Here is a 12,288-nt window from a genome sequence, read left to right as displayed (position 1 = left end):
TGGGCCTTGATCCCGTACCTTGAGATCATGACCTGAGCCAAAACCAGGGGTTGGATGCGCAAATGACCGTGCCACCCGAGCGTCCCTAAATCCTTCAGTTCTTAAATGGGCGAAGATGTAAGGACTTGAAGAATTAAACTGTGTTGTAAAGGGCCTGTCTTCGAGAAGGTGGAAGTTCTAGTACATGCTCCAGTTTGCACATATTCATCTTAGCTGCGTGTGTGTGTGTGTGTGTGTGTGTATGAGAGAGAGAGAGGAAAGAGGGACAAAGAGAAGAAAATGTTGAAAGTTGGGGTGAGTAATATGTAAAGGCCTATCTGTGAAGAGGCCTTTCTTTACACAGTTAAAACAGTTTCTAAGAAACTCCTCCTTTTTGCCCCAAACCAGGTTATGGGTCCGGTAGTCTCTCCCAGTGAGCCAAGAGGCTACATTAGCATGTCACTCCTCCACTAGACGGACAGTTACTCAGGGCAGGACTGTAGGCTCTGTGAGAGCAGGTGTTTCTTCCCCAGCACGTTTGCGTCCCAGCCCCAGCCCCAGCCCCAGCCCCAGCCCCAGTCCCGGGCTTTGCTGCGTAAGAGGCGCTCGGTGATACCAGTGTGCTCCCGCCAGCTTAGACGTAGGCCTGACACCTAAGTCCGTGGTCCTTCTGATACACTTGAGTACGTTCAGGACTAAGACAGGCTCTGGCCTCTTTAGGTAGCAGTCGGATTAATTCCGAAGTCTAGGGGATTGTCTAAGGGATCGTCAGCAGCCCATGTTGGAGCCAGTTATGTGTGACCTAAAGTAAGGCCCGGTCGGTTGACATGTTGTAGGACTTTATTTTCCCCAAGCACCGAGTGATAGATGAGCTGTGGGTGGGGAGGTGACTCCGTCACTTGATGTTTGTATGACTTAAGGGAAGTTGCTTAGTATCTGAGGTTCACTTTCCTTATTAGTACAGTGGGAATTTTCATGGCCTGTCTACTGAGTTGTTGTGGGGGTTCAGTAAGATGCAGCATATGTGAATGTGCCTGGTGCTTAGCAGAGTGGGTGTGCTCCATGCAGGTGTTTGCTTACTTCTTTCTACCCCAAGCTGAGGATGTTCACTCAAGAGTTTAGGTAAACAGCTGAACCTACACTGTCCCAATGACGTTTACTGTGAATCTTTATCTTAAAACTAGCCTTATTTTTAATCTCCACATGGTTATTAAACATTTTAACAAAATTGATTCCTGAACAACAAATGTCCATGATTTAGATTTCGGTAGTTAATTTAATTTTTGATCTGTCAATGTTAACTGTTTTTTCTGGAGTACTTCTTTTTGCCACTAGATGGTGCTTGCCTATGCCTTTGTGAGGCTTTCCTTTATAAAGGAAAGATACATTATTTGGAGGAAAAACACATTCTGTTACCTTTGAGACATATATGTTCAACCTATTAGACATTTTAAGGTTAAACTAGGGGGTAGGAGCAGAAATTATTGGGAAATTCTTGTGGATCATTCTGTTTATTCATGTAATTGTCAAGTTTAAATAGAAGACATTGTTTAAAAAAGATGGGATATGAAGAATGTGAGTAAACATGGTATTCTTATTTTTAAGATATGCACAAAATATGACCTAAGCTAATTAATGAATTAGTTAGAAATATCAACGTAATAAAGCACTTTGTAGGTTCGTGTATATTCCCATCTTGATTTTTGAATATGGTAGGAAGACTTAGCCAAGAGTTCATATTTAGATCTATTAGTAGTGGATAATCGACAACATGTTCAACATAGAGGGCATATCATGTGAAGTATGGTGATTGTTTTAAAAATGTGAAGCTTTTTATGTATTACTTTCTGATAAAATTCAACATTTATCGAGGCTGCCTGACATGAGGTGTAGAGATGAGAAGACGTGGTCCTTTCCTTTCATGAAATCGTGAATAATTAATTGTGTTAGTCTGAGGTTAGCTGCTATGGAGATCATGTGGGATCAAAGGAAGGGATTATCAGAATTTGTGGAGTAAGGCTATTTTAGATGAGCTGCAGGGAATGTCCTCTGACAGACTTCCTACCCATTATTATTATTCATGTTTTCCATGAATAGCTGAACATAATCAATTTGGGACCAAATACTTCTGTGAAAGATCATTTTAATCTTTAGAATTTCTCAGATAACATACAGAACATTTCTGGGCATGTGTGATTCGAGTGTATTTTAATGGACTGCTTCTTCATCCTAACTCTAAGTGGAAAGGAGGATAGAGGACAGAGTTTGGTGGCAAATTGGGAGTCAGGGGTAGTAGAAGAGTCAGTGAGCTGAAAGCTAGTGGTTATACAGGATGTAAGGGGTTTTAGTTGCAAGCAATAGCAACTAATCCTTGCCAATTTAAGGAAAAGTGAAAATTTTCAGAATTAAATGAAAAGGTGAGTTAGATTTCAGAAAAGACAAAAGTAGACAGCATCGCCACAGATCTAGGTAGCAGGAACTAATGGATAGTTTTCTCAGATGCCACTGTCAGAAGGAATGAATTCTAGCTATTTCAATTTTTAAGAAAATTATTACTAAATATCAGATTCTTTTTAGAGAGCATCCATGTACCCATCCCAGTTGGCATCAAGTGAAATGGAGAAGTCTAGTTTGAAGGGAAGAAGGAGCAGGTTTTGGGGAAGACTAGCTTTGGGTATGTTAAGTTGAAGATACTCAGACATTCAAATGGACATGTCAGGTGGATAGTTGGGTATTTGAGTTTGGCGATAGACCTAGCTTTTGGACACAATCTATAGGTAGTATTAAAAGCCATAAGATTAGATAAGGTTACTCAAAGACAGTATAGATAGAGAAGAGAAGCAGCTCTAGATTGAGTTCTGGGGCCTTCCAACTCCAAGAGGTTGGAAAGAAAGGGAGGAACCAACAAAGGAGACTGAGGATGATTAAGAACTGCTTCTTCAGTTGAGCCTTTTCCTGAGAATTTGTGTGTGTGCATTCTCATCCTCCGAGCCCTTTCAAATGGTCGGTCCATCCACAGTCTCTGATCTTTCAACTTCCTAGCCACCAATCCTTTAGTATCACTCCTTTCAAGTCCCTGATTATTCAGCAGGACGTAAGCCACTGCCCAGGAATTTATATAAGATTCTGAGTCTAGGCCTTCTCTTCTTGCAAAGTGAACAAATGTATTATTTGGAGTTCAGTGTCCTAGAGAATTCCTCTTCATTATCCTCATAGTCACCTCAAAGAAGGGCTATAAGCTATAAATGAGTGGTCGCATGTTTGATGTGCAGCCAGGTAAATGGGTTTGGTATTTGTGGATATTTTTCATCCCTGGGCATCTAGCTGGGTCCTAGGGAAGTCCCCGTGAAGCTGGGATACGCTTGAGGTATAGGAGGCCATGGGCGGGAGTGACTCACTGAGAACGTGCATCCTGTCATGCACCCTCCCCAGGCCTTTGGACTTGCTGTGGCATCACTGGCCTGGCTGCTCAAGGCTGCGGCCAGAAAACTGCTCCTCCTCGGGTGTTCTATTCTTGTCACTGAAAATTGGCCTCTGCTTTGGGTTCTTGACTGGGCACCACCGCCTTGAACGTCGTACATATTATTTCCCCTAAGACTGCTCTTGGCACTCAGTTCTGCAGATTCATTACTGACCTTACTACTGCTCTCTCGAACAACCTCCCAGGAAGCCTGTCGCCCAGGGGCTCCTCGTGTTCCCACTTCTGGAGTCAGGCTCTATCTGGTACTAGGAATCGCCTACCATGACCACGCTCCTCTTTTCTTATTTCCCAGAAACTTCCTAGCCAGTCCTAATACTATGCATTATTTTACCCCTTTGCTAGTTTAGGGATATTTAACCCCTGTTCTGACCTATAAAAATCCAAAGTGCTCGAGACATTTTTATAATTCTATAGGCGGACTCCTAAGTATTTTCCTGAATCAGCCCATGTCCCAACTTCGAGTTACTTTGATCAATCTGGAAGAGTGTTTATTTGAGTGGGTATAATTGGAAGTGATATTGGTGGGAAGTTAGGTTGAGTTTGTCCGCTTTAATAAAAATGGAGTGTTTGCTGATATTTTAAAAAATGAGATTGAAGGGTGTTTTCTCTTCGACTTCCTTTCATTAAACTGGTTCACTTGGGGCCAGTACTTTAGCTATCTGCAACATTTGGTTTTTACTCTATTTTTCTGAGTGTTGTAACATAATGTTGTGTGCAGATTTCATAGTTAAGTTTAAGTTTTACTGTAAAGCAAATGATCTTTGTGGACAAATGTATTCTAATAATATGAGCACTAGAGGGCAGGCTTTAAAAGATAAGGCAGTAGATTTCTGCATTTCTTAGTTTTAGAAATTTCTGTGACCACAGCTACTGAAATAATTGAGGCTAGTGATTAAAATGATCGTTGTACTAAACTAACGTATGAGGGGGTAAGTCGTGACCTCTAAGGCATACCAAAAATACTTTCAAATAATCAACGAAAGGCAAGAATAGGCAATTCAGGTTACCTGACCTGACTGTCTGCCTTCCTCAGGATGGATGCACTTCCAGAAGGCACTCTCAAAATGACATGGTTGAAACTACTGCTGTGAAAACATTCATTACTTATTTATTTAGCAAATACTTACTGAGGGTCTCCTATGCTTCAGGCTCCCTGGAAGACACAAACATTATTTAGACAGACTCTTTGTCTTCAGTGAACATAGAACTAGTGTGGTGCCATCCAATAGAGATATAATATATAAGCCACACTTGAGCCACATATGAAATTTGAAATTTTTCCAGAAGACACATTAAAAAAGTAAAAAGAAATAGATGAAATTAGTTTTAATGTGTTTTATGTAACCCAAATATATCCCAAATATTGTCATTTCAACATGTGTTGAGTATACAAAATTACTGAGATAATTACAGTATATTTTTTTGTACTAAGAAATTCGGTCTGTGTTTTATATTTGTAGCACCTCTCAGCTTGGATTGGCCACGTTTCAGGTGCTCAGTAGACATATACAGCTAGGGACTAGCTTTTTGTAGCTCTCCTCATCAGGTGCATCCTGGGAGTTGAAGTCATGGCCTCACTATCTTTATTGAGGTATCATTTATAGACTGAGAAATTCATCCATTGAAGTGTATAGTTCTGTCACCCCCTATTTAAAAATAGCATCTGAAAAAAAAATAAAAAAATAAAAAAATAAAAATAGCATTCTGTTTTGCCCCCTAAACATATCTATAAATATATAAATATGCATTTATATATGCTTATATGTACTTTTATATACAAATATGTATGTATATTTCATATATATACTTATATATATTTATGTATTTTTACATAAAAATATAAACATAAAAATTTGGTAAAGTGTCTTGTTTGTTGTTTTTGTCACCATTCTGTTAGAAGTTTTCCTTATGTGTCTGATCCTTGACAAAAAATTGAAAGTGCGCGCGTGTGTGTGTGTGTGTGTGTGTGTGTGAGTGTGTGTTGTCTTCAGGCATGGGGAGGTTAGTGATTGTTTAATATTTGTCTTCACTGTGAGTGAGCAAGCAAAAATGAGTCATTTCTTTTCCAACTCTCTTTCTCCAGTTTGGGTTGGTTTCTTTCTAGTCTAGGTAAACCCATCCCTTTGACTCTTGTTCAGCATACTAACTGTCCGTGCCAACGAATCCCCTTCCTCTAAGGATTTATCTTGGTTTGTTTTGTTCTGGTGTATACACATGGAGCAACAACCTTTTATTTAATTCATTTTTAATATTTTTAGATTTTATTTATTCATGAGAGACCCAGAGAGAGGCAGAGACACAGGCAGAGGGAGAAGCAGGCTCCACACAGGGAGCCCGATGTGGGACTCGATCCCAGGACCCCAGGATCACGCCCTGGGCTGAAGGCAGGCACTCAACCACTGAGCGACCCAGGTGCCCCACTTTTCAGGTTTCTAACCAAATGTCACTTGTCAGTTCAGCCTTTATTGACCTTGAAAATTATAAATCCCTTTCCCATCTATCTGCATACTCTGGCACTCCTTATGCCCTTTGTTTTATTTTTTTCTTTATAGCCCTTACCATCTGATATACTATGTATTTTACTCTATCTCCCCTGAAAATGAGAGAAAAATTTTAAAGTAAAATTTTAATTGACTATAACATTGATATATAGGGAAGAGCAGAAACTGTTAGTTTGCAGTTCAGTGCATTTTTATGACATGATCCACATCTGTGTTACTGTCTCCCAGATTGAGAGAGAGAACATTATCCAGCACTCCAGAGGCCTTCCTCAAGCCCTTTTATATCGCTAACCCTGAGCTAACCCTCTTCCTCAAAGGTTACTGCTCTCTGGCCTTCTCTTACCATGTATTAGTTTCACCTGTTTTGAAATTTATATAAACGGAATCATAGAATACATACTCTTTTCTGTCTGGATTCCACCCCTCGACGTTTTATTTATTTGTGAGTTTCATCTATGATGCTGCACCAACGGTCTGTTCATTCTCTTTGCTGTGTAGTACTTCCAGTGGATTTTATGACTAATTTATTTATCCGTTCTACTGGTTGTTGTTTTTTTTTTCTTTTAAAATTTTATTTATTTATTCATGAGAGACACAGAGAGAGAGACAGAGACACAGGCAGAGAGAGAAGCAGGCTCCATGCAGGGAGCCCGATGCAGGATTCAGTCCCAGGACCCGGGGATCATGCCCTGGGCCAAAGGCAGACACTCAACCCCTGAGCCCCCCAGGCGTCCCTATCCATTCTACTGTTGATGTGTATTTGGTAGTTTCCATTTGGAGCTGTTATAAGTAATTTGTCTTTTGTTTTGACAAAGCCTGAAAGGTTCGTAGGCTCCTACTTTTTCCATCTTGATACATGCTTTCCCTGAGGCAATAAGCAGGGTTGACTACCTGCTTGAATTTGGGGAAAGAGGAAATATTATCCAGTCATACTTATATCCTCCACTAACTGAGCTCCTTGACAGCAGTAATCTTGACTTAATCATCTTTGAAACTTCAGTATCTTGCATGGGCCATGTACATAGTAATCTGAAGACTTCTTCTGAAATTACATAAATTTTTAATCTAAGAATTGAGACTAGGTTGGGAAGTAGAGTTTGTTTAGAAGGATCAGACTGAAATTGAGTCCCCTCATGTGAAAACTATAAGCCCAAACAGTAGTAGGAATTCTAAATACATTGAAGATAGAAATTTGGCTAAGAAATTAGTGATACCTTTTGATTATCTTGTAAAAGATATTTTTAGATAGGAAAAGCAAGTAGAGATAATAAATGAATTTTTTTGCCTCAGTTCAGACAGATGTCCTAGTTTCTGAATTTCCTTTTTTTTTCTATTGTGTATGTGTATTTACATACACCATCCATCTCCAGGGTTTTTTCATCTTCCCCAACTGAAACTATTAAACCGAAACCCACTAAATACCAAAGCTTTCCCTTTCTCTTACTACTGGCCTCTGGCAACCACTATTCTACTTTCTGTCTCTATAAATTTGACTACTCCAGGAACCTAGTGTAAAAAAGATTATATAATATTTATCCTCTTGTAACTGATTTATTTTGCTTAGCATAATGTCTTCAAGGTTCTAAATTTTCATTTGAAGCACAAAGGAAGATGTTTTGGTCTTGATTAGTAAATATACTTAACTTGCTGGAATCCAAAGACACTCTTTTTAAAAAGTATCAAAGAAACTTAAGGACACAATTATTTGCTAAAATATATAATGTCTAACTGGCCAGTGACTTTTGTATATATTAAGTAATAGAATCATTGATCAAGGAAGCAAATGCAATTCTTTGGGGGAATATAGTCTGATTTTTATTTTTATTTATCTATTTAAAGATTGATTTATTGATTTGTTGATTTATTGATTTATTTATGATAGACAGAGAGAGAGAGAGAGAGAGAGAGACAAAGACACAGGCAGAGGGAGAAGCAGGCTCCATGCCAGGAGCCCGATGCGGGACTCGATCCCGGGACTCCAGGATCGCGCCCTGGGCCAAAGGCAGGCGCCAAACCGCTGAGCCACCCAGGGATCCCCTAGTCTGATTTTTATAATAGAATATATTACATGGATCTGAGAAGGTATATTTACTACCAAACAAGGAAACAAGAAACCAATGGATACAGTGTTTTTAGATTAAGAGAATACCTTTGGTGGTGTTTTTATACCAAAGACTATACTACTAAGCTACTAAAATGAATATAATGAATTCATTAAAACATTTGAAGGAATATTTTGACATGGAAGAAATCTGTCCGAGTGACCAGAATCCAAAAGGGAAATAAATTTGAGGTTCTTAAATATGGTGTGCAAACAGTGGTTTCACTATAGGGAAATGGATGCTGAGAATATATGTAGTATCTTCTTTCCCCCTTTTAAATAAATGATTGGAAAAAGCATAATGTACAATCATCCTTTTGTTTTCTCTTTCAAATTCGCTTTTACTCTTCCATTCCCTTACATTGGGCCATGGGTGGTGACTAACATGAACTTTCTCAGTCAGATATCTAGTCTTTTGTCTTCTGGTTGGATTTAGCCAATGGGAAGAAGGCCGGTTGGAGATTGGAAGGCCTAGAGAAAGTGAATCATCTGGCTGTTCTCTTCTACCCAAACCACAGTATTTCTTTATTTTATATTTATTTTTATTTTTTTATTTTATTATTATTATTATTTATTATTATTTATTTTTAACCACAGTATTTCTATATGGTTTTTATTCTCCATATGGTTTTCACTTTCCTGGTCTGGTAACTCCCTCTTTCTCTTTTCGTCTCGGGAATGGTAATGGTCCTAGGGTACTGTACTATCATTTGTACACCTTATACTCTTTCCACACCACTGTAAATGATTCCTTTCTTTTTTAAAGATTTCATTAATTTATTCATGAGAAACACACACATTCATGAGAGAGAGAGAGAGAGAGAGAGAGAGACAGACAGAGACACAGGCAGAGGGAGAAGCAGGCTCCATGCAGGGAGCCTGACGTGGGACTTGATCCTGCGTCTCTAGGATCACACCGTGGGCTGAAGGTGGCACTAAACTGCTTGAGCCACCTGGGCTGCCCGTAAATGATTCCTTTCTTAAACTCTCCTCAAAGTATTCTGATGTGGATGTGGTATCTGTTTCCTGCTGAGACCCTCACTAATACACATAACAAGTCCAGTGAATAGTTGGAAGGGAAGAAGGAACTACTGACCCAGGAGATCTGGATATTAGCCTTGGCTCTGCTCCTACTTGGGGGAGACTATAATCTCTTTTCGTCTTTTCCCTTTGACACGTTAGGAATAGTATTATTAACCCAATCCATTTTGAAGTGGTTTTATGTACGTATAAAAACCCCTATGTTTATTTACTTACTTACCTGAAAGCTTTTTGAAGCACAAGTTGCTGCACATAAAAGGCATTATGACCTTATGTACATGACCAGTGAATGTCAAGTGAGGGGAGTAGATCCTTCCTGGTGAAGTGATGCGAGTGGGCAGGAAGGTGACATAAGCCTTAAATGACAAGGGCTGGCACTTGATTAGGAGCCCATGGAAAGCAGTCCCAAGTAAGGAGGAAGCTGTTTTACAGATTGGGGTGGACCACATGGTAGACTATACTTTCCTAGTCTTCCTTTGTTAGACTGTTTTTGCTTCTTCCTCATTCCTGGTGTTAGGATCCTGGTATATAACTGAGTACATCTGAGCCTTACAAATTCAAATGCCTCTATGTCTAATTGTGCGATAATGCCTCTTGGAAAAAATTGTCTAAGAAATTGAGTTTAAAAACTCTACCAACTGAAAAAAAAAAAAACTCTACCAACTGCTGTAGGGGTCAGGTAGGTAAATTAAAGGAGGCAGTGAGTTACATATTTTACTCTGTGATTTCTATGAGAGTGTGGGTCATCAGTGGACGGTATCTTCCAACTTTTCAGGGGAAGTTGGAAATGCTATTTTTATGTTGAATCTCCCAATTTATAAATATTAGCAATGAGTTCAAAAGTTTTAAGTACTTTTTGGACTCAATAAAATACATCTGTGGGCTAGGTATGATGACTTTGGGGCTGCCAGGTTTTGGTCTCTGACATGTAACCATCTTGGATTTCCTAGTGACATCCTAAATTAGTCTAGAGTTCTTAACCCTCCCTACTCCCGTAGCAGGCTGATGTGTCTTCCTAAATGTTCTTAATGCTTGGTTTTGGGCACTTACCATGTCTAATTGTGCGGTAATGCCTCTTGGAAAAAATTGTCTAAGAAATTGAGTTTAAAAACTCTACCAACTGCCATAGGAGTTGATCTGGTGATATATGATATGAATTTGTTGGTGCTACTTATTGTATCAGGCTTGTTCATGTAGGTAAGTCTCTTCTTAGCCAGGCAGATATAAAAATCTTTATTATGTGTTTTCTCCAGTTCATTAGTTGTCATTTTTTGAGTAGATCCATTATTCTTTATCAATCCACAGAGATCAGAATATCACCTGGTGTGTGATTCAGTTATTTTGGTGTTTTCTCATGGTGCAAATGCGTAACTAACCCTCTTTTGTCAAGCTAGGTGGATAAAATTCCTAGATGACAATTGGGTATTATTTACGCTTTCCAGTACACAACTGAATGGGTGTCCATAGCTGATTTTTTTTTCCAGTGTGTATCCCCTAGAACATTAGTTCTGGGAGATATGAAGATGTTCTTCAAGAAAAGTGCTCTGTGGTGAGAAAGTTGGAGAAACACTACATACCATATGGACCTTGAGAAGGATCACCATGTATATTTGCTTGGAAAAGTATAAGAGTCCTGTAGGAAGGAGACAGTTAACTGTGTTTAATCCAAATAGTCATTCATTTATCTGCCAGGTAGTTATTGAGAGTCCGCTATGTGGCAGTAATAACAGTCGTGTTACTCTCCCGGGACATACTGTCCTCATGGAACTTACATTATGGTGAAAAAAACTGATAATGAAGGACTAAATTAACATATAAGTTCCTCCTAGTTTGTGAGAAGTGCCAGGGAGGAGCTAAACAGGTGGCTGTCATAGAGACTAACAGGAGAATATATGGAATTTGAGTGGGTAGGTAGGACGTCTCTAAGGAGGTGACATTGCAAGTGAGGTCTAAGGAATGAGAAGGAAGCGGCTCCATGAGCTACCAGGGCAGAGTATCCCAGGCAGAAGGACCGGCAAGGGCGGATGTAACTCGAACAAAGTACTTTCTGCCCCTGCGATGTACTAATGAGCACTCTGCAAGGGGATCTCCCCACTTTACGGACGCAGCCGGGCGTACCGGGCCATCTGCCTGAGGCCGCCGAGCCGTCGCTCCTGGTAGCACAGGGGTGGGACCCCGTCGTGCTCATGTTGTACTGCCTTCCAGGTGACAGGAGATGGAACCCCCCCTTTAATTTATATTTATTTATTGAATTTTATTCTTAAATTTAAATTCAATTAGCCAGTGCCTAGTACATCATTAGTTTCCGTGCTGGTTCAGTGATTCCTCGGTTGCATGCGGCCCAGCGCTCATGGCACACGTGCCCTCCTTGATGCCCGCCAGGCAGGTCCCTCTGCGCCCACCCACCTCCCCTCCAGCAACCCTCCGTTTGTTTCCCAGAGTTATTTATTATTTATTTGAGAGAAAGAGACAGAGTCAGAGAGAGAGAGGGAGGGGGATGGTGTGAGAGCATGAGAGGGGCCCAGAGGGGCCTAGAGGGGCGGAGAGGGGCGGGCGGAGAGGGAGAGGCAGGCCCCTCGCTGAGCAGGGAGGCTGCGGGGGCTCATCCGAGGGCCACCGGAGCCCAGGGCAGACGCTTAACCCGCTGAGCCACCCAGGCACCCTCCCCCTTTTAAAAAATTTTATTTATTTGAGAGAGAGGGTGAGAGAGTGAGGGAGCAGGGGGCAGGGGAGGGGGGAAGGAGAGGCAGGGCCCCTGAGGTCGTGACCTGAGCCCCAGCCCCCCCCCCCACCCCACACACACACACACTAGGCCTGTTAGTAACTTTCGTCCACTGGAAGTTTTGGCAAACTCTGATTTGCAAGGAATTATGACAGAATCACTACCCTGGTCTTAAAGTTTCAAATAGTAGAAAGGACCAAAGTCCTTTGTTGCGGTCTTCTCAAATGCTTTCTCGAGAATTTACATAGTAAACGTAGATCTGTGGGGGCTAGCACCGCCCCCCCCCCCTCCCCGGGCCCCTTCTCTGGCACAGTTTCAAGGTGTGGTAAGTCGTGGAATGACAAACCCTGTGAGGACGACACGACAGGAGTGACGGGGAACAGAAGGGAGCAGGCCAGCCGGAGGCCCCAAGGGTTCCCCGAGCCTGGTGGGAGGCGCACAGCCTCAGGACAGTTCTCGTGTT

At 41.0% G+C, this 12,288-nt stretch overlaps 1 protein-coding gene across 13 annotated transcripts in view; it reads left to right on the top strand.

Annotated features, from left to right (window-relative positions):
• Window positions 1–12,288, top strand: part of ST7 (suppression of tumorigenicity 7) — a 241,685-nt gene that overhangs the window by 19,971 nt on the left and 209,426 nt on the right. The gene's annotated exons all lie outside the window — the stretch shown is intronic.

The sequence above is a fragment of the Canis lupus genome, chromosome 18 (genome assembly GCF_048164855.1).
Source record: "Canis lupus baileyi chromosome 18, mCanLup2.hap1, whole genome shotgun sequence".
NCBI lineage: Eukaryota > Metazoa > Chordata > Mammalia > Carnivora > Canidae > Canis > Canis lupus.
The sequence above is the reverse complement of the archived record's forward strand: the minus strand, read 5'-3'. Positions and strand labels throughout refer to the sequence as shown.